The following is a 24,222-nucleotide window of genomic DNA, read 5'->3' as shown; positions in this document are numbered from 1 at the left end:
ATTACAATGTTTTATTTAATTAAATAAAAACTTTAATTTTTTTAAACTTAAACTGAAGTGGTGCAGAATTTCCACTAGAACAATGCAAAATACAGGACATTTGCTGAGGTGGTTACAGAGTCTTGCCATTAAGGCCCATGGATTCTCTAATATTGATGTGACACAGAGCTGCGGTTGTGTCTATCTCAAAAGGGTACAAACCCCACAAAATATACCTCAGTGAAACAGGCAGTTCAGCTTATTTGCTGTGTAGGTTACTAAACAAGCCATGACAACAAGAGACCTAAAGAGAAGGATGATGGTCTTGTGATTCAGGCACTAGACTAGGACTCAGGAACTCTCGATTCAGTTCCCAGCTGTGCAACAGGCTTCCTCGCTCTACCTCAGTTTCCCCATGTGACATGGGGATAATGATCTTACCTTTCTTCCTCCCCTTTACATGTTGTATCTATTTAGATTGTAAGATGTTTGTACGCTCCCTAGCATAACAGGGTCCTGATACCAGTTGAGGCTGCTAGGTGTTACTGTAATTCAAATAGTTCTCAGCTGATTCCCCATGTTGTGCTACTTTAAAAAAATCATAAAAATGTTCTTTCTCTATGGGAACAATTGTCTAATGATGAACCAAAGAGCTTTGACATGACTGGAGAATGAAAGAGATGAAGGTCAAAGTTGGGGGACAGGAAGTACTGTCATGCACATCCACAGTTCAGGCACGTTTTATTGCACTGATGCTACACTTTGACAGAGATTTCTGCTTGTCAAATCATGTCTGTTAGAACTCTCAGAACAGGCTTTTCCAGGCTCTGAATCAGAATATTCTCAATTAGATGAGAAGAGGCACTGTGATATATGCATTGATGTAGGTATGGACACACACAAGCAAGCTTCTTTTATTCTTCACCTATCTTATACCACATGCAATTACACCATTTTCGCTCTGAAAAACTAGGGCATTAGCTTTTCAGATGGGACAACTGACACTAAAGTTAAATCTTCTGAGTTGTGTCTTAGGTCACCATAACAATATACTTACTGTACCTTTGTCATGTGATTAATTTGGAGTATGGCTAGATCCACCCCTGCTGATGCTGAATTTTCACTTTTGGGATTTGAAGATTCCTTTGAAAAGTACTGTAAGGTTGCCTTTGAAACTGTTATTCTCTCATTTTTATTCTTTGTTTTCCCCGACAAAAAAGCCTGACCTTCATTCCAACAGATGGAATGAAACAAATCTATTCCATCATATATTCTTCTAATTCTCATAGCTGAGGGAGCAATCATTCCTGTCCAGAAGGTATGAGACAAGTCAAGAAATCAGCTCTGAGGGACTCAGTTTCTTTTATTTCCATTGCATCACATTCAAAGTTTCCCATTCCATCTAATGTATTGGTTATTTTGTCTTACACAAACCAAGAGCATCAAAGAGTTTCTGGTATATAATATATTCTCCAACTTTTCTTATGTCCCCATTATGAGAACAAAGCAGAGTGATGGAAGGAGCATATTACAAGCTGACAAACACACCTCACCTTTTTGAAAGTGATATTTTAGCCAGCAATATGGTGTGCAATCGTAGTGTCATATGGATAATCTCAAGGCTAACTTCATCTGTGGACAGAAATACCAAGAAGAGTCAACTGCTGCAGCTCCATATCTAGAACATGAAAAAGGACTTGGTTTTTTAAAAATAACAATATGACAATGAAAAATATGGATGGAAAAATAGTGTATACTGTACATGCCTAGTGATGGACTAAAACAAATAAATTAGATCCCACTTTCCATAAACAGTACTGAATAGCAGGCTCAACAACTCCACTCTATCAGTGATCACTCAGGAATACAAGTCAGAAAGCTTTTGTTTTTAATCTTTGTTTTGTTGTTGTAGTTTGTTTTTCCTTCTCACCAGTTTCTAAGTGAGTTTAGTCCTCCTATGAGAAGTGTCAGATTGGCAGCTCTGGAATATGCGGTCTTCTGACATATTCACTGAATAGACAGGCACAGGCAGTAGCAGTATAGGCCCATGTTGTCTTGCCAACATGTCTCAGTTCTTACTTGGAGGGACCACCTGTATGGATGGGAAGGCAAGTTGGCCTTTATATCCCTCCACACCTTGGCCTCTTTTCTGAGAATGCTAGAAAGGTGCCAGCTGTGGCAGTGATGTGGGCACATATTAGCTAGGAGGAAAGTTCATTGTTTACTAAAGTAAGTAATTGTTTTGTAACATCTATTGTCAGAGTATATAAATTCCTGATAGAAATAGACTTCCATGTAGCTCCAGGGGTAGACTATGACACACTAATTAACAGAGTAGTACCTTACTCCCTGAGTAATCCCATTGATAGGAAAGGGACTGCTCTAAGGGTAAAAATATTAGTCAGTGAGAATCAGTGTCAGAATATGGCCCTACACTATTGTTTATCATTCATATCTTTCTGTAGCTTGCAAGTAATTCCAAGTATTTATTAAGCACCATATTGTGGAGCTGTTACTCCCCCGTGGAAGTATCTATTCACACATGAAATCTGAATGACTTCAGTAGGGCTATTTGCATTTGTAATTGCTTACCAGGGTGGATAGGATTTCTACAGTCTTGCTCTAATATTGAGCCTTATTCTACTACCCTTACTCAGTATGAATAAGTACCTTGCTTCATGAATAGTACCATTGATTTCACTGATCCTACTTGCAGAGTAAGGTACTACACAACCCGAATAAGGATGGAAGAATTTTCCCCTTTTGTTTCCATGCAGGGTTATAATCCAGTATGAGAAACCATGATCCTACTGTTTTCTCAGCAGTTAAAACTGTATTATCATATGTCGGTTTTGCACAATGCTGGGAAAAAGTCAACTGTCCTTTGGCAGACACTATCTTGACTGAGAAGCCTTTCTCTTCACTACTTTCAGAAGGTTATCAGCAGACAGAATGGAGGCATATCCCTTCTGGTGGGAAGATTATATCTGCATGACTTTCTTCCCAGACATCCATTATCTTGGAAAGGTACAATAGTAATGCCAGGAAGTATGAGAACAAGACGTGTGCTATGCAATGAAGTTCTTCTTAAATCCAGTTTACAGTCTTTGTGGTAGGATGGAAACAGAAAGGTTTCAGAACAATGGAGATGTAAGTGAAGTTCTATTTGCCTTCAATAACTAAATGAAAGGAGGCCAGTGCCTTAAAACCACAGCTGAAATGAAAACAAGATTCCATTTCTGTCATGTTTCCTTTCTCCACAGTTGCAGTTGACCAGTGTCTTGAAGTTCAGAGTGACCTTCACCTCTTCCAGCTCTGAGTACTACCTACAAGTCAAAAGGAGAGAAGAAAATTATCTAAGACATCTATGTATGCCCTCATCCTGGGCTTGGACCCTCTCATCACTGAAGGTGATGGCAACATGGCCTCTTTGCAGAAATCAGTACAGGAAATAACATAGAATTTGTATCCTAGGGCCTCATATCCACACTTTCCCATGATTTAACTGTTTTTTCTAGCTGCCTACTGAGAATGTGAGAGAGCTGACTCAGAATGTGACATCTCTGTCCCTCTGAGTAAATGCTTACCATAAGTCCTAAGACTGGATGTAATCAGCAGACTAGTTTGGTATTGATGTCCAGTCATTAAAGAGAACAGACATAGCAGATGAAACAAAGCAGCTACTGGAGTAAAGAAGACACTTTGTTCTTGTTCATGTGACAGGAGAATGACACAATTGTAGCATCAGTTCTCCGGTGACATACTTAGAAGCAGAGAGGATGAATATTAAGCAGGAGTTATTCATCTGGAGGAGCACGTGCAGCACCAAGTGTTGGCTTGGGGAGTGGTCACCGATTCAGGAAATTCAGTCTTATTTATTATCTTTTATGATTGACTTCTATCAACAACCAAGATACAGTAGTTAAACAAAGAAACAAACATCAAATTTGAAGTTCACCTGGAAGAATCTTCTTGCTCAGTCCACAGCAAGATCATGTATTTGTTCCAGCCTGAGGAGCTCATAACTATATACATAACATTTACAGCTGGAAGAGCAAGAGTAACATACTTAGTCCAAAATTTCTCCCTATAAAGACACTATCCAATTCACCATAAAACATGTTTTCATGTTTTTTTTGTCAAACCCTCCCCCCCCCAAAAAAAAACTTTCATTTTTCACTTTAAAAAAAGAATATTTATTTATTTATGGGCTATCTGGATTTTTAGCCATATATCTTACAAAGAATTTTTTTGATAAATAGCTTCAGGTTGTGTGTCATGGAGGAGACTTCACTGTAGTCATAAACATATCTAGTAACCACAAATGCCCATTTTTTGCACCATTTTAAACTCATACATGCATCCTTGTATTCGCAGAGAGGCTCAATTTTATAATCCATAACCCGTTTATGTAATGACACAGCCAGAAGTATCAAGCATAGCTACTTTGGTGAGCTTCATTTTTTATTCTATATCTAAGGAAAACATCCATAAAATAATGAAAGTCCCAGTACAAACTGATGGCAGGGTCTTCACCTTCATTATTTATTTTTTAAAATCCTTTATTAGTGCCCAAACTAATGAAATAATTCTCAGAGCAATGTGCACAATTAAAAATCTCAGTGTTTCACAGCTGGACCTAAGAAAACAGGATGACCTTGAAAAACAGGATATTATTTTCTACATTCTTTTTGGCATTTTAACCTTAATTTAGAAAAAAAAAACAAATGAGACAATAATTGATATTTTTTTCTAATTTGAGCTGAAAGCTTACAATCGGTGTACATTTGGACTGCTTTCATTATTGTATTATCTGCACAAAACAGCACCAGTTTACATTATTCCTAGAGCAATGACTAAGTTACAGTATAAATATACACCAAAAAGCTGGCACATATGTCTGAGATACTTGTGAAATGGGTAGCTATGTTGTTGACTGTATGATATGTAAGGCTACATTTTCATCATGGGTATTTTTTGTAAAAGTCATGGACAGATCACGAGCAGTAAACAAAAATGCACAGGTGCTGGGAAGGGGTGGCCTGGGACCCCCGCTGATGCTGGGGGCGGGGGGGCGGTGGCATATAGCTGGGACTCCTGCTGGTTCTGGGAAGGAGGCGGCAGGCAGCAGTGTGCAGCCCGGGACCTCTGCTGGTCCTGCGGGGGGAGGGTTGATGGGATCCCTTCCTGGCTCCGACCAGGATGTCCCTGCAGCTCCTAGAGGAGGGGCGGTAGGGGGTTCTGCACTCTGCTCCTGCCACAAGCACTGTCTCTACAGCTCTCATTGGCCGGGAACCACAGCCAATGGGAGCTGTGAAGGTGGCACCAGTAAGAGGGAGCAGTGCACAGAGACCCCCCTGGCCATTCCGCTGAGGACCTGGAGGGACATCCCAGTGAGAGCCGGGGAGCCCCTCAGCCCCGGTAAGCACCATCAAGCACCCCAACCCCCTACCCCAGCCCTGAGGCCCCTCCCACACACCCAAACTGCTTCTGCTGTCTGCTGCAGAAGTCACAGATGTTACAGAAAGTCACGGAATCTGTGACTTCTGTGACCTCCATGACAGACACGTAGCCTTAATGATATATAATGATTCTCTACAAAACTTGTGTCAAAGAAACTGAGAGTAGAGAGAATCTTAATAGGTTCCAAGACAGCATGTAGACTCTTCTTTGTCGTTTCCTTAGATTTCAGTATGTTGCAACATATTTGATTATCGTTTTTGTCTTGCTGAATCCAATCTATGTGATCCAGTGAAGCTTGCAGCCAGTATGGAATTACTCACAATTAGTAGATTTTTTTTCATATAAAGTTCTATCATGTATAGTATATAGGCTACACATGTGTCATGGAGTCCCCGGGCAATGCTCTGGAACTGCTCCCCACAAAGCCAGTCACGACTTTGGGGAGCCTCCTCTCCCTTGGAGCAGACTGCCTTCAGGGCAAGAAGCTCACACGGCTTCACCTCCCTGGGTCTGACCTTGGAGCATTCAGAATTTGCCCCTCTGTGCGCTTCCCACAGTGAGTCCACCCAGGCGGGGTCCTGGGGAAGCCAGAGGGTCCTGCATGCACCCCCACTTCGCAGTCAGATGTGACTCTTAACCAGCCAGTAAAGCAGAGGTTTATTAGAAGACAGGAACATGGTCTAAAACAGAGCTTGTAGGTACAGAGAATGGGACCCCTCAGCCGGGTCCATTCTGGGGCCCAGTGAGCCAGACAACCCTGTCTGCCCTCACTTCCCGTCCCCAGCCAGCTCCCAGCTGAAACCCCCTCCAGCCCCTCTTTCTCTGCTGAGTTCCTTTCTGGGGCCAGGAGGTCACCTGACCTCTTTGTTCTCCCACACCTTTAGCATCCCCTTACAGGGGGGAAGGGCCCAGCCCATTAATTGCCAGGAGACAGAGTGTTGGCCAGAAACTGAGGCACCCACACAGTATTCAGAGAAAACACCAAGAACAGTCCCACTTCATCACAACATGTGCACCACATTTGGATATATTCTCAACCATACTGAGAAAGGCAATATCTTATTTGTTGTAAGGAGATAAGCAAAGGTTCAGAAATGCCAGAGAACCCTTCTCAGCTTTTAAATTTTAGTATTAAGAGGACCAGGTTTCCATCCATTAATATTTAAAAGGAAGTCTATGCACAATTTCTGCATCTGTGCTTAAGAGGATGTATAATTGTTGTTGCAACTTGGAATTGGATTAACGTCAAAAATAAAAATAGACTCTTTCTCTACATAAATCAAGTTTTTATATCTAGTGAATAGAGATTAGTGTCCTGAAAGGGGGGTGGAGGGTTTGCAGAGGAGTATTATAAAGAAGTTCTCTACAAGAGGCACCTGTGAATCTTGGCAAAATATAATTCCTTAGCCTGCTTGGTCTCCTGAATAGCTTACTGTTATCTGAGTATAGAGGTCTACAGATAATTTGAGATGAATAGAGCCATGGAATTCTGACTATAAGTCCTATAAGCCTTTGGAAATGCATAACAGCCTGAGAATTCTTAATGTTTTGTGGTAAAACAGTTTTCACTTATTTCATTAGGTTTGCAAAAATATTGTTGTTTTAAGTTTTCACTTTTTTAAGGATGTGGAGGGACAGAGATTGGAACTGATTTTTTATGTGAAATCCATGTAAAAAGCATTCTTTGTAGCTTTGCCCAACTACACTGCTAGAAAATTATTAGCATAGAATTAATTATAATGACTTTGTAGTGTTTGCATAACATGTTTCTGCTTCCAACATTATAAGGTATGAATTAATGGACTCACTTAGGGCTAGAGAGAGTCAAAAAAAACTATGGGTAAATCATTTTGACAACCTAGTCTGGGTGTCAGATGTACAACTCTGACACAAAGACAAAGATGAACACATACTTTATTTTAATTAGGAATAATCCTAAAAAAAAAAATGTTCCAAGCTCTATGTAACTACACAAATTTGTGCACCTAGGTATTTCCAGAATATTTAGGCCAAATTTTTCAAAACCATGCATAAAATCAGTTAGCCAAATCCCCATGTAGGAATTTCAATAAAACTGCCTTGATTTCTAGAATTGAATCCTCCTTACTCTAACTACTAGTGGTTCATAAGCTACTCTACCCAAGCCTCAGAGGCAATATGTCTCTGACTACACATCTCTGAATCACAATTCCTTCCTTGCGTCCTCCTTGCTCTGGTAGGCTGGTGGGCAGGGCTTATGCCAACATCAAATTACAACACCTTCTCCATTCTGAGCTGCTTCAACTGCATTGGCCAACTAGAAGGGGATGGAGCCATGGCTTTGTCCACTCACACCTCTCCCCACCCCCCTCCAAGGGGAGCCTTGTCTGCCTTCTGCAGATTTGAATTCAGGTATTTTTCTGCATGTTCTCCAGTTGCATTGACTATATTGGGTATAGATATATTGGATGTTGGAAGGTTTAATTAGAGCAGCTTGGCAGACCTGTGACTGATATTCTGAGAGGTGCCCATGTATCTTGAGAAATCAAGTGTGTCTCAGTTGCAGCTCTGATTTTTCTAGGTTGTGGCAGAAGAGGTGCAGAAGAGTGTCATCTTGTATAAATCCCATTGGAACTCAATGGGAGTGAGGTGTTTAGGGGCAGATTTTTAGAAGTATTTAGATGTCTAGCTCATATTGATTTAATTGGGAGTTAGTCACCTAAACACCTTTAAAAATCTGTCCCTTATTTTTCATTTCTGCTTTTGAAAATCTGCCCCACAAAGGGACTTGATCAAAAAGCCCACAAAAATAAATGGAAAGACTCTCATTGAGCTCAATTGGCTTTTGATTAGGTCTTATGATATTTATACAGGGATTGTGTCTCTCAAAGATGAGATCCTTCTTTTGTATGCTTTATACTAATTAGAATTAAAATAGAATTACAGTAGATTCATTATGTGCTCAAAATTAAATGCATATATTATAACATTGATTATATATTATAGAAAGTGTTTCCCAACGGGGACAGTGGGCATAAAACATCCATTTGTACCACTTTGTCATATAATGAATGATTGTTGACAAGAAATATGAATGTAGCAGAAAAGTGTTCTGTGAGTATTTGTGGATGTCAGTTGGTTATCACAATGAAATCATTTTATTCAAAACTGGCATTTTCCTTGATTGGCAGTCTTTCTTTTTGAAGTTTTCACTATATGATCTGTCAAATAACAAGAAAAAAAAGTTCCCTATGGCTCTGAATGCCATTCATTCTTCTCTCTCTTCTCATATTTGCAAAGCTTATAGTATAATTTTATGTTTATGAGAAACTAGCTTTCTTTTCATTCAGTGTAACTGTATAAGTTCATTGTAAAAAGAAATCTGATTGACTTCTGCAGCACCTATCATGGTTATCTGCAATACAATATGCTGTTACATTGTCATCTTCTGCAAAGAATAATTAAAAAAATACACAAAGAAAGATTAAGGGTAGAAAAGAGGATGACATCTTTTCCCACAATATATTTATATTATATAAAATAAACACTTGACTAACAGAATTCTTATTTTTATTCATTGTATACCTTGTTCTTAAAAGGAAAGAATAAGTGTCAAGTAGCTCACATGACTGATATTGTATATTATTTTCTCAAAATGTAGATACGATTAAAAATAACATATTTGTTGTTTTAGATACAACATATGACCTTTATGCAACTATTATTTTTCCATATGCTTATATAGCTAAGGAATTTTATGACTGTTATGGAGATGCCTATAATTTGCTATGTGCTTTCCAAACACTTATAAAGAACAGTCCCTGCTCGGAGGAGCTCATAGTCTAATGAGAAATTGGTAGAGAGGTCAGGGGGAAAATAGAAATAAGTGGTTTGTTATTTTGTATGATTAAAAATTAGGAACACATCAAAAATCTTAAAACTTGGCAGAAACAACTTCATACATGACATACAATCTAAACCCAGATTGATTTATTGTGTTCTCTGGTCAAATAATTACACCTGATTTTATGTGTAAAAAAAATCCCATATGAGATTTTTTTCATCTCCAGTCGCTCTGTTTACAGATATATCTTTTACCGATATTGAGAGCAAGAATGTGCTACTATAAAGGCTCCTTTTCAGTGTAAATGGTATAGGATGTGCCATCTTCCAACTTTTACAGTGAATTTTTATTGTCATCTGTTTGATTAATTTATAATTTTTATTTGATACTGTGTGATAGATATGCACATCACGTGTGTGTTTGCAAACATCATTGCTATTAGCTTCAATGTGTTAAAGAACAGGCAAGCTTTTGACATGAGCTTGGATTATTATTTTCCTATAATCGTTTCCATTTCAGAGAATGACTAAGGGAGAAATGTAGATGTGTCCATGACCTCAAGGAGACTGGTTTTGGCTGACTTAAGGTTTCTAACAGAAGAAATGTTGAAGATGTGACTCTTTTAAAACAAGTTTATTCTTTCCATATTTGACCTTTATGTTTTACATGCCCTTTCTCCTTTGTTTTAATGGGCTATTATTTAAGCACTAATGCCCAAGCCAAGATTTAAAAAAAGGACTAGTGATTTTGGGTGCCTACATTGTTGGATAGGCAACTTGAGACAACAAAAATAGGGGTGCGCTTAAAGGCAGTTGAGTCTCATCATTCTATGAAAATCAAAAATGGAACTATGCTGATTTACAGCAGCTAGAGATCTGGCCTACTGATCACATCTGTGCATGTATATTTAAAATTATTCATCTTTTTTCATTAAAATGGACACACTCTCCATGCCCGTATGTGACCTTGTTCTAATTCTTAAAAACACACACACACACGGGAACTTTTGATTCTGTACTTTCTCTGAGCTGTTTGTTAATTTACAGTCTCAACATCTTGTATTATTTTGTATTATTTTTTCCATATCTAGCGAGAGTGTAAAGGTATTTTCAGTCGGATAGAAAATAGTAGTATAGCCACAGTTAGTGTGGGGAATGGCAAGCAGCAGCACACGCTACCCATGCTGAGTATGTAATTATAGAGTCTGGGAGGGCAGAGGGGAGATTGTTTTTAAGGTGGCTACCCCATGCTATTGCTTGCCACTCCCATGTTACTGTGGTGCACTACTATTTTTAGCATGCTAGCTATGCAAGCTGGAAATCACATTCTTAGCTCCAAATATAGGCACAGACTTAGAGGAGCAGTGAATTGAAAACAAAGGCATAACAGTTAATGACCACATACACTACAACAAGTATTTTCAACCCCCAGAATAAACTAAGGTGTGTGTGTGGGAGAGGGTGAGAGCACTGAGCATCTCAATGGATTGAACTTTAGTGTGGGAATCATTTCATCTGAACCACTCCACCCTCCTGGGATTTAGATAAAGTGGGTTCAGGATCTTAGTCATAGAATTTAAGGCTAGAAGGGACCACCAGATCATCTAGTACATCACAGGCCACCAATACCACTCAGCACACATATACTAACTAAACCCAACAATGAAATTAAACCAAGGTCTTACAACCCTCAAGAGACTACATTATTATGTGCCAAAGACAGAGAATAGGGGCGATGGAGGCACCACAATACCCAAGTTCCATGCAACAGCAAGCAATTAATCTCTGAAAACATCTGCAGGTTTGTTTTCAGTTTTTCAAAACCAAAATCCAACCAATGAGGTTTTGTTAAATCAAAACCAAACTAGTCCCTGCTTTGCCCATCTCCAGTACTTTAGCTAAGATTACAAAAATACAAACAAGTTATAAAAAATAGAGAATAAACTATATACTTGCAATAACTAGCACATTTAGAAACAGATGGCTGAAAACTGAATTTGCTTTCTTGTTAGGGGCAATAAAGAAAACAGTTAGGGTAAACTGGTTGCAAAAGTGAGAGAAAAATGTGTTGTGTTTTCTACTACAAACACCCAAATCATGTTCATAGATTCTATTGAGACCAAACAGTCTGTTTTTAATTGGAAAGTGCTTCATGAGCCTGTAAATGTGGGATATGTGCTCATCTAAAGAGTATTTTGCATATTCTTGTCATGTTGCATACAAGGTACTGCTCAGGCACTAAATTAATTTCCCTGCTTAGAGCCTGCACCGCTTTAATACTTTTTAGTTCTAAAATGGAAGAGTAATGTACTGCTGTTGAAACACTTTCCCAAGTCATATCCATTTTACTGTATCATGTTTAGAGAAGCTGCATGTTTCTAGAACTGAACTCAAAGAGAACATTAAACATTCTGATGCCTTACTTTAACATACCCTCTCCATTTGCTGAAGCCCATCTTTACACTACCAGAATTCTTTCTAGTGCCAGAACCAGTAAGTTTTAAAATACTAAGGACTTGTTTATGGGTTATTATACTAGTGGCATCTCTAGTTAAGGTTGACTGACATTTTCCATTATAAGACCCTATTTTCCATTGCTTATACATTTGCCAAACTAACTATTTGGGCTTAAGTTTTCCATGCCAAATATCTGCCTAAAGCTAAAATGTCTCAGCTGTTTCCAAGAATAAGGCAAGGGAAAAAATATGTTGCTTTGCTCACATTAAAAAATGTCTACAGCTGTGTCATTGAGAAGTTCTAGTGCCTCCATGCTTTGGAACTGGTACTTGGAGCAGAAGGGTGGCCGTTTGCCTAATCAGCCCAAATGTGACCAAATTATAAACCCATGAAAAATCTCAGTTCCCACATACTCAGTAGAGACTTGGTTGAGTTTGGCTGTCTGGCCCCAAGAAAGAGGCTATGTCACAATTTTAATGGGATTTCTCACAGAATAGGGTGTTACTGAACATGACTAAAGTGGCAGAATTGGCCCATTTTGCTGATGAAATGGCCCAAGGACTACCTCACTAATAATTGTGTTAAGTTCAGAAGTTATAAAATTTGGAAAAACAAAATAGACCAAATTGTGTTCTAGAAGGTGTCTAAAGGCACAGTTGTGAGCAATGCAAGGGGTGGTGGTTTGCTCCATCACAGGAGGCAATGTAGCTCAGAGATACTCCTGTGACACACCATTCTCTCCCTGCTTCCTCTTTGCATTGTGTGTAGCACTTTGTTGCAGGCCTACACCAGATGTGCTGACTGAAATATTCTGGAGGGAGTGGCAAGGTTCTACCAGTATCGTGGCCCTTCCCACCCACCTTCTCCGAGGGGAATAAGTGGGCCTACAATATCTGTTAACTCCTACCTGCCTGGGCTCATGAAAGAGTTCAAGGGTGTAACATAAATTGCCCTGCATGGGCAGGTAATCCAAGTCATAATCTAAATCTATATGAAAATGTTAATTGACAGCGTTTCCCTAGAAACTAATAGCAAATGGAAGCCTTTAGCCAAAATGAAATGAATGCAGTCAAGTTACCCTCTGATAATCAAGGACAAACTATAAAGCATTTGTTTTGTGAAAGGAAGCCAGACTTCAAGTATTTTTAAATATAGCCAAGTTGCCCTCTCCAGCATTGTGCGTTGTTAACTGGTTTCTGATCAAGAAGTAATTTTTTTTTTCATGAAGAAATGTTGGAGTTAAAGGGAGTCTTTCCATTTAACTCAGTACTCTTTAGATCAGGTCCACAAGGAAATAGATTGTAACCCAGTTTTGTCAAATACAAACATTATCTGAGTGACTACCTATTACTAATCCAAACTGCAATCATTTACTGTTAAATTTCTGCCATGCATAAAACAAACATGAATGGTAGAATTGGCAAGCTTTACACTTGAATTTGCTTGGGATTTATGTGAGTGGACATTTAGCTTTAAAGGGTTAACTTCAAATCAGTCAAACATGCAATGTTTGAGCAGGATCTTTTTTTTAACCTTCTTGTAATGTCAATCCTAGTTGTATAGCAGTGAAGCCTCCAGCTGCCTTGTGAAAAACATTGGATTATGAGTAGATTTGAGATTTTCAGTCCTTTAGCCAGTAGAGACTGATTTATTTCATAGGCAATGTGATTAGGCATCAAGGTAAAGGTGTTTACATTACCCCCTGATTACCTTACCAGTGACAAAGCTGCTCACCTTTACTGCCAATAAGATGTACCACAAAACAGTACTTGCTTGACATTGGGGAGAAGGGATTACAGCACTGAGAAGAAAATATAAGAAATGGCCTGGAAAGAATCCAAATGAAATATCTGGTTCAGCTATAAATGCTTTCAATATAAATGCAGTACAACCCTTCCCACCAAAAACATGTAAGAGCAATGTCAAAACCATTCTGATAAATTGGGTTTCAGAAAATCAGGAGAGTTAATGGGTAAAGGATTCATGCCTCAGGACATTAAAAAAAAAGTTTATATATACACAAGAATTCATTGTTATTCAGTGGAATTCACTCTGCACATCAGAAAATCCTTTGCAGGAAAAAGCAGGAATATTAAATCTGCAGGAATACACTTTAGCTAGTTATTCAGTAATACACTGCAGTTATCCACCCCCACTCTCCATCATCACCTTTCTAACATTCTTACTCTGTGTGGCTGAGAGAGAGAGGCATCTCTTTTCTCTTCCTTTTGTCTTGTCCATTTAGATGAGAAGATCTTCAAGGCAGAAGTCTGTGTTTGTACGTGACTTAGCACAGTGGGGCTGTGTTCTCACCTGGCCACTACTCTAATAAACATAATTAATAAAATAATAATGTGTGTACACTGCCTAGGACAATAGAGCCCCAATCTCGGTTTGAGCCACTAGGTGTGACTGTTATACAAGTAATTAATAATAATGTAAGAATTATGGGTAATCTTACACAAAGCTGAATAGTAGCCTTAAAGTGTAATAACCTTAAACTCTTCTTGAGCATTATTTGCTTCAGATTTGACATCACTGAAACACATGGACTGTGTTACAATTTTGTATAAGAAAAAAATGTTTTGTATATAGAGTCCCAGATAAATACATGTGACATCTAAATGTATTAAGCAATGAGAAATAACTGCTGTACATGGCATTTCATTTTGGAATAACTGAGGATAGTATTACACTTCTCTGCAGCTCACACATCAGTATCCTTTCAGGTAGCTCCCCAGAAATAAGAAGTCCTATATATATTTCAACACAACTTTCACATTAGAGATCCCATTTAATAAGATAATATAAAATAGACATGTTAACAGCTTGATTTAAACATACTGTACGTATTGTCTCTCTGAAGTTCTGAGCTGTGACTCATGTTTACATTGCAATGATTCAGCAGAGCATTACACCTCATAATTCAGTACTTTTCAAACTACTTGTGTCCAGGAAACCTGGTACCATTTCTCTATCATCACATCCAAATTCATGCTCTTTCCAGCTTATCAATCATTTTCATTAATTGTAATAACTGTGGATTTCACTCCACTTCGACCCATATCCACCTTCAATATTACTGGAACAGCTGCAGGGGTTAGAGTTCTGGCTGTTTTTTAGGGGGATGCAGCTTGTTTTCACAGCTGGAGTAGAAGATTGTCTCCATGTGATACCATCTATTAGATGTTTGAGTTGTTTGCAAGGGAATATACAAATCCTGTGAGGGGATGTCCAGATTATTGTGGATAGGATTTTTTATTGAAGCGTTCATATTCATGACTGCATTTCTCTAAGGTGTTTTATCATCCTACACTGCTTATTAGAGAAACCACAAAGCTATTAAAATAAGTTTGTTGGGACTATTACAAGTGTTAGGTCTTATTACACATGTGGATATGCCATAGTAGGTTCTAAAATGTTATCTGCATATTTTCACTTGTCAGAAAAATATATTCTTTAATGGATTTTTTCTAGCAGCAAATGGTGTCCACTCCAGTCCATCTACAGTTATTAATGTTGGTTTTTAGGAAGTTTCTATTAAAGGCAGGTACATTTGATTCCTCTTTTTCGGGAGTAGAATGTCATTTCCCCTGAGGAGAAATTTAAGGGGGCCTAAAATGCCTTTAATATGACCTTGCTTTAAATGAAGATTACCAAATGGAAGCAGATCTTTAAAAACTACTTCAGGGACAAGTTTTATTTCACCCAATAAATATAAGCAAGCAATAATCAAGAGAAAATATCCTCAGTGGAGTGAGAATGAAACACTAAGACCACTGCAAATAGATGATCAAAGGTAGGCTCCTTCTCAGAACAAAAGGCTTGATTAGGTTTTATGATTACTTTCTAAATTCTTCTTAGGCCACACTCACTTCAGATCCTGTTAACATGATGATGTAAAAAGAAAACTCTGTACTTGACAGACTGCTCACACTATATCTTCAGTGGTTCCAAAGCTATTAAAACTCCCAGCTGTAAATGAAAGATTACAGAAGTTCAGTTAGACTTCAGATAGATATAAGATGGCACCTTTGGTTTTTTAATGGAATTTTAAATTGTTGCACATCAGTTCATCAGTATAAACAAACAGAGCAATGGCACATGCAATAATTAAACAATTACTTAAGATAAATTTGCTCCTGCCACAAGAACTTCTGATGGGTTCCTGAGAGTGCATAATGGCTTCTGGTAGTATGAGCCATCACGTTTTGTGGCTCCATTTGCATCTTTGTAACTGTAGATTGAACTATCTTGATTGAAAAAGTCATGATGCTGCGGGTGGGGGTGAGGGGGTGTTGAAATTCGTTAATAACACGACAATGATAATGATCAGAAGAGTAGTCTTCAGAAACACAGTTGTAATTAATTTAAACAAAAATAATTAAATATTTTGCTTAGGAAAGAATATATCTAGATAAGATAGAGCCATTCTGAAGTCCCTAAATACAATGCCATTCATTTTATGCATATGTATATGTATATGCAATCTACATCACCATGCAAGGTGTCAAAGAGTGATGTAGGCACTTTTTAAGAAGGGACTTAGGCTCTTCAGCCACTTAGGTAATTTGTCAGTTTTACCTATGCTGTATTTCTCTGCATCATAGGCTTTTAGTATTGACTAGATGGTACACTCAGCTCTTAATTTAATATATAATCTACATTTTGGGTTTTGATGCAAGACAAATAAGAGAGTCCAAAGAGACACAACATTTCTTACTGGTTATGCAGCAATAGAGCTCATTGCCATATAATGACTTTCTAAAACTCTACAGGGTTCTGCTTGGCAGCAGATAGATCCAAAATCTGGTCAGTTCATCATATTAATGGGGTTTATTTTTATTTTTATTTTGGGGAATCAAGCAACAGCTTGTTTTAATGAAGTATGACACAATTATTTCAGGAAGCCTCTGCTTTTTACCTAACAAAAGATTTGGGGATCCCTTTCCATTTGTTTGGACACATGTCATGGCAGCTGTGTATAAAGTGCCTGTGTAAAATGTAGCTATGTTAAGTTGGTGCCCAGAATTTAGCTCAAGTTGAATTAAAAGAGAACATTAGGTAATTTTCTGATTAGACCATCATGTCTTGGGTTTTTTTTACATCAAGAAATGCTGACATATGAATGCAGAATTGACATCTGTTTTGTTTAATTGAAACTGACTCTTTACTAGTAAATTCGCTGTTTCAGTTAATTCTAACTCTGTATAAAGGAAAGTAATGATATATTACTTTTATTTGAATTACAGTAACATATAGAGGTGAAAACTGTGGTACAAAAGCTAGTCCCTGAACCAAAGATCTTACAATTTAATGGGCCAAGACTTTCAGAGGGTGAAGAAAGTGAAAGAATATTATCCCCAGTTTATAGATATTAATATGAAGCAAAAAAAGATGAAGTGACTTGCCCAAGATCACATAAAAAAAATCTGTGGTAGAGTCAGAAATTGAACCGCAATCTCTTTAGTCTAAGGTGCCTTAACTACTGGCCTATGAATATAATTCATGTTGTAGGGCTAAGAATGTGTTTTATTTCTTCAGATTATTTTCAAATGAGATGAGAACAGAGTTGCCTTAATAATCATGCTATAAATATAGTGCATGATGCCAGGTTCCTTGAAGTCAATGGGAGTCTTTCAGTTGAACTCTATGTACTTTGTATCAAGCCCATATGTGAAATCCTGAGGTGACAGTTTTTGGGGTACCCAGGACTGAGAGTTACCTTGTTATCCCCTGCCTCCAGCATGAGGAAGCCTGATGCGTGCTTAGCTGGGTATCAGGTCCCTAAAACCACCAAATTTTCAGCCATTCAAACACTCTGGTATGGGCTATGCCAGCTCTTTGCCTTGCAAGTTAACAACAAGTGCACCCGAGACCCAAGTCCCTTTGAAGCATTCCCCTGTGATATCCAGCCCCTGACACTGGCTATTCACAGAGATAACAGATATCCTCTCCAAAGGAACAGTATACACACCAGCTTGTAGGATTCAGCTCAGGCCCAGCTACACATCACAGCACTGAGATATGCGTATAGTGAAAACAAGAATAAGAGTATTTATTATCACAGACTAGACATTCAAGACATAGTGAGTAAGGATATTGGAAACAAATGGTTTCATATAAAACAAAATCATAACATGTTTTCTAGAGACTAAACTTAAGAGGTTAACCTCCTATCTAAAGAAGTTTCTTTCACCCAAAGTCCTCTGCAGTGTTTTCAACCAAAATTGGTGGAGATTTCGTTTTCACAAATGTAAACACTCTGTTTTCTTCCTAGGTCCAGAATGAGGGGGTGTCTTCTTTGCCTCTTAGATATACCCTTAAAGTTCATTGTCTTAGCACACAGCCAGGATAACTCTCCACGCCTTGTTTTTCCTGTGTGTTCCTTTCCTGTTGACTTTGATGTAAATAGACATCCATTGTGTTAGCTTACAATGCTTAATGTACACCCCAACAGAGAGATACACATTTCTTACCTTCTGTCTCAATAAAACCTGTATTTCATCTTCACTGTTAACTACTACCTTGATAGAGACTTCAAAACATTTTTAATATACACCTCTACCCCGATAAACGCAACCCGATATAACATGGGTTCACATACAATACGGTAACCCCGGGGCTCTGGCAGCGGGGCTCAGGTGACGCTTTAAACGACCTGGGGCTTGGCTGCTGCAGGGAGCCCTGGGCCCTTTAAATCACTGCTGGAGCCCTGCCCCCACTACCCCGATATAATGCGGTTTCCCCTATTACGTGGTAGGGATTTTTGGCTCCCAAGGACTGCGTTATATCGGGGTAGAGGTGTACTTAAATGCTGCTTTATCCAGTAGTTTAGCAACCAGAAAGCTCTAGAAACCAGCATTTCTGATAAGGTTGCCAGGTGTCCAGATCCAGGCAGCACTCACCTCAGACAGCTCCCTGCAAGCAGTGACATGTTCCTGCTGCTCCTAGGTGGAGGTGCGGCCAGGAGGCTCTGTGTGCTGCTCCTACCCCAACCCACCCAAGCACTGGCTCTGAAGCTCCCACTGTCCAGGAACCACATCCAATGGGAGCTGCGGGGGCAGCACCTATGGGCGGAGTCAGGGTGCAGAATCGCCTGGTCACGTTTCCATCTAGGAGCAACAGGGATATGTTTCCGCTTGCAGGGAGCCGCTTGAGGTGAGCACTGCCTGGATCCGGCACCCTGAAACCCTTCCCGCACCCTAACCACCTGCCCAACCCCTCTCTCTCACCCAAACTCCCTCCCTCCATTGGTAAGTATAACCCTTACTTAACCGGAATTATTTACTAGCCAGCACCCCTCCATTTTCCCAGATAACAAAACTTTAACTGTACATACATGACTATTTACATTGAACCTGTACATCCATTTCACAACAACATTAAGGAGCAGAGTGACACTGGCTTTCATTTAGGACCTCACGTGACATTCTTTGTTAAACTAGAGTGCACAAACCAGAATCAGGATATTCCAATAGCCCCCTTACCAGCTGGCATAGAAGGGTTCTTGGGTCACACCTGGACCCATTGAAATCAATGGAGTTTTGACATCATCAGTAGGGCCAGGATTTCACCCATAGTACTTAGTCTAAATTCTAGGCAAGCAGGAAATTCAAAGTTAAGATGCTAACACCAACACTAAATCTTTTCCTATATCCACAACCACCCTCCAACCTTGTGTCAGTGATCCTATCACTCTGCTATCTTCATTTCTAGTTCAGAAACCCCATCCCCACTGGTCACCTATTACCTACATACTCTATTATCTCACACAAAATGTTGAAAGCTGTCAACTTCAGGAAATAAGTAGTTTTCAATAACAGTATTCAGGCTGAATCTCTACATTATTTTTGTTTCGGAGTAAAGAACTACTAGCATATGTTTCTGTTCCTATGGTGCAACACAAGCATTTAAGGACATTTTTTTTCCTGCATTTATACATACACTCTGACCATAGAGTTAAATGATTTCTATAATCACAATTCTGTAGGCCAAAGATGGTGCTAGATTTATTGGCTCCTAGATTTGCATTTCCTATTGTTGCTACTTCAGTATACATCTGAGTCTTAGAATATTTGACCTCTCATCCAGATCCCCACTGAACTGTTGGTGATTTAGAGAAGACACGGTCAGTCATCCAGGAAGAATTACACAAATTAGAAATGGAAACAGCCTATGGTATTAGCCCATCTACCTCATATTTTGGCACATACAGAATACTTTCATGCAGTATATTGTCCAATTATTTCTCCATACCATAAAAAGTGACTCAAATAAAAGGACTATCATCATTCTCTTTTGGATCTTTTTTTTCCACACTCCAAAATCTCACTTTTAGGAGATTATTTCCTGTATGTTAAACCAAACGTTTTCATTTGCTTAATTCCATTGTTCTTAGTGTATTCTCTTCAGACCTCCCTAAAATTAGTTTCTCCCTCCTTGCAGTTTTTATCCTTTCAAATACCATATGTACAGACAGTTATCACATTCACAAATGTGTTAGTCATTGTTAAAACCAAGCTATGTTCATTTAGTTTCTTAATTTTTCCTCTTAATCCTTTATTAATCATTTCTGTTGCCTTTCCTTGAATTCCTTCCAATTTCTAGTATTGAGGTGCTCTGAACTGAAGCATTATTCTAAGTACAGTGTTACACTACATAGGAAGGGACTGATGTTGACTTACCAAAGGAACTGGTTAAAAAGTTTGAAGTTTTCCAACCAAAAAGTGGGACACATTTTTGACCAGATAAATAAATGAATGCATAAATCAAATAATAATCACAAAAAAATTCCCATGTTTGACTAACTCTACATACAAACTGGCAGTCACTAGAATTATTTCCCATGTTCTCTTTTTCATTCTTTTTTTTTTATTTGGCCTGTCTTATACCTCCTTATTTCACCACGATTTTTTTTATGAATTGATAAAATTTCAGTCAGCTTGTCAGTTATTTCCCTTATTTCCCTGGGTACCCCAAGAAAGAACCCTAAGGAGACATACCATCCAGACTTGCAATATGTCTTTCAAATGTAACTGAATCCAAATTTCACTTCTCATAATTATTTTAATTGCTTCCCTGCCCCCCCATACCTATAAGGTATGACCAAAAACCCATTAAAGTTAATGAATAGACTTGCAACTAAAATGAACTTTGGCTCAAGCCCATAGAGAGGAAATCTTTATGACTACCAAATTGTTCTCACCTCTCTGTTGTTAGTCCTGTTAGAAAAGGAATTTAAGTAATCCATCAGAGTGGATTTAAGAAGACTTATTTTGTAGTCCTTCTCATTTATTTTTTGTATCACCCTTCTCGTGTATATGTTCTTCCTCTCATATGTGGAAAATGTCCTTCTAAGTCCCCTTGACACCTTTAATTGTTATCTTATTCTGCTTTTGCCAGTCTTAACCCATTCAGCCCTTATTTCCCTGTATAATTACTGTACCACAGACCATTAATAGAGTTTCTGTGACGGCTTTGGAAGAGTGACTCAGATGTAAACCTCTTCAAATAAGTAGATGGCACTACAAAGCAATTTGGTTTTGGCTTAGTAATAATGTGATGGTTTAAATGAAACTTTAGTTTTACTGTAAACTGTTATAACCACATGGACAGGTCCTAAAATTGACTTGGGTGTGACTGTTCCCTGACACAAAACTAGGAACAGGGGAAAATGCCTGGTCATGAAAATAACTGGATACACAAATTACTGTGGTTAAACCCACAAATCTTTAAATGAAATTTTCTGACTAAGGACAATTACAAGGTTTAGCAGAAATCTCAAATATAACGTACTGCATACTGTATCGACTAACCCTACATATTTTGAATATAAAGACATGATGCTGAAGACACATATCAGGATCAAGGTGTGCATCTGGTATATATTTATGCACTTTCAAGTTATACTTTAGCAAAAGAACATATTAAAGGGTGATGTTAAATGCCATGCTCATCAGAAGGGGGAATTCTGAACTTTCTAGGAAGTTTACACATCAGATGCAACTTTGTAGAGTCAATAAGGATTAATAATGGGAATCTGTTGTTAAGAAGATAAGAACATGCCATAATAATTTAACAAGCAGCTTGGTCCTTATCTGACTGATATGATAGTCTGATGAGCTAAATTCAAAATAATGAAAACTAACTTTTTAAGGTTAAAGTTTCAGAGTGGTAGCCATGTTAGTCTGTATCAGCAAAAAGAACAAGGAGTACTTGTGGCACCTTAGAGACTAACAAATTTATTTGAGCATAAGCTTTCGTGGGCTAAAGCCCACTTCTTCAGATGCATGCAGTGGAAAATACAGTAGGAAGATAACTTCTGCAGTGATAATCAGAATGGCCCATTTCAAACAGTTGACAAGAAGGTGTGAGTAACAGCAGGGGGGAAATTAGCATGGGGAAATAGTTTTTAGTTTGTGTAATGACTTATCCACTCCCAGTCTTTATTCAAGCCTAATTTCATGGTGTCCATTTTGCAAATTAATTCCAGTTCTGCAGTTTCTCATTGGAGTCTGTTTCTGAAGTTTTTTTGTTGAATAATTGTGACTTTTAGATCTATAATTGAGTGACCAGGGAGGTTGAAAAAATGGGGGTTGTCATACCAACTCTAATGAGACTCATTGATTAAGGTGGGCTATCATCAGCAGGAGAAAGAAAAACTTCTGCAATGATAATCAGGATGGCCCATTTCAAACAGTTGACAAGAAGGTATGAGTAACAGCAGGGGGAAAATTAGCATGGGGAAATAGTTTTTAGTTTGTGTAATGACTTATTCACTCCCAGTCTTTATTCAAGCCTAATTTCATGGTGCCCATTTTGCAAATTAATTCCAGTTCTGCAGTTTCTCATTGGAGTCTGTTTCTGAAGTTTTTTTGTTGAATAATTGTGACTTTTAGATCTGTAATTGAGTGACCAAGGAGGTTGAAGTGTTCTCTGGCTGTTTTTTGAACGTTATAATTCTTGACGTCTGATTTGTGTCCATTTATTCTTTTGCATAGAGACTGTCCGGTTTGGCCAATGTACATGGCAGAGGGGTATTGCTGGCAAATGATGGCATATATCACATTGGTAGATGTGCAGGTGAATGAGCCTCTGATAGTGTGGCTGATGTGATTAGGTCCTATGATGGTGTCCTCTGAATAGATATGTGGACAGAGTTGGCAATGGGCTTTCTTGCAAGGATATGTTCCTCAGTTAGTGTTTTTGTTGTGTGGTGTGTGGTTGCTGGTGAGTATTTGCTTCAGGTTGGGGGGCTGTCTGTAAGCAAGGACTGGCCTGTCCCCAAGATCTGTGAGAGTGAGGGATCATCCTTCAGGATAGGTTGTAGATCCTTGATGATGTGCTGGAGAGGTTTCAGTTGGTGGCTAAAGGTGACAGCTAGTGGTGTTCTGTAATTTTCTTTGTTGGGTTTGTCCTGTAGTAGGTGACTTCTGGGTACTCTTCTGGCTCTGTCAGTCTGTTTCTTCACTTCAGCAGGTGGGTATTGTAGTTGAAATCTGGAGGCATGTAGGTAAGTATAGGGGTCAGTAGGTTTCCAGTATAGGGTGGTGTTTATGTGACCATCTCTTATTAGCACTGTAGTGTCCAGGAAGTGGATCTCTTACATGGACTGGTCCAGGCTGAGGTTGATGGTAGGATGGAAATTGTTGAAATCATAGTGGAATTCCTCAAGGGCTTCTTTTCCATGGATCCAGGTGATAAAGATGTCATTAATGTAGAGCAAGTAGAGTAGGGGCATTAGGGGACAAGAGCTGAGGAAGCACTGTTCTATGTTGGCATACTGTGGAGCCAGTGCCCCTGACTTGAAGCTATACTTACCTACAGCTTTCATTCAGACCACACCACACGATCCATTGTCTACAGCCAAGCTCTAAGATACAACCGCATTTGCTCCAACTCCTCAGACAGAGACAAACACCTACAAGATCTCAATCAAGCATTCTTACAACTATAGGCCAAAAACCAGTCAGAGAACAATTAAACCTCCCTGGTCACTCAATTACAGACCTAAAAGTCACAATTATTCAACAAGAAAACTTCAAAAACAGACTCCAACTAGAAACTGCAGAACTGGAATTAATTTGCAAAATGGACACCATGAAATTAGGCTTGAATAAAGACTGGGAGTGAATAAGTCATTACACAAACTAAAAACTATTTTCCCCATGCTAATTTTCCCCCTGCTGTTACTCATACCTTCTTGTCAACTGTTTGAAATGGGCCATCCTGATTATCATTACAGTAGTTTTTTTCTTTCTCCTGCTGATGATAGCCCACCTTAATCAATGAGTCTCATTAGAGTTGGTATGGCAACCCCCATTTTTTCATGTTCTCTGTATGTATATAGCTTCCTACTGTATTTTCCACTGCATGCATCTGATGAAGTGGGCTTTAGCCCATGAAAGCTTAAGCTTAAAGTGTCTTTTAATCTGAAACTTTGGGTAACTTGTGGCTGTACCACTCTACTAGATTTGAGATGACCACACCAATCAATAA

The 24,222-nt window shown here is 38.7% G+C and overlaps 1 protein-coding gene across 6 annotated transcripts in view; it reads left to right on the top strand.

Annotated features, from left to right (window-relative positions):
• BRINP3 (BMP/retinoic acid inducible neural specific 3) overlaps positions 1–24,222 on the top strand; it is a 331,852-nt gene that overhangs the window by 286,150 nt on the left and 21,480 nt on the right. The gene's annotated exons all lie outside the window — the stretch shown is intronic.

Source organism: Mauremys reevesii, linkage group 8 (genome assembly GCF_016161935.1).
Source record: "Mauremys reevesii isolate NIE-2019 linkage group 8, ASM1616193v1, whole genome shotgun sequence".
In the NCBI taxonomy this organism is placed as follows: domain Eukaryota; kingdom Metazoa; phylum Chordata; order Testudines; family Geoemydidae; genus Mauremys; species Mauremys reevesii.
The sequence above is the reverse complement of the archived record's forward strand: the minus strand, read 5'-3'. Positions and strand labels throughout refer to the sequence as shown.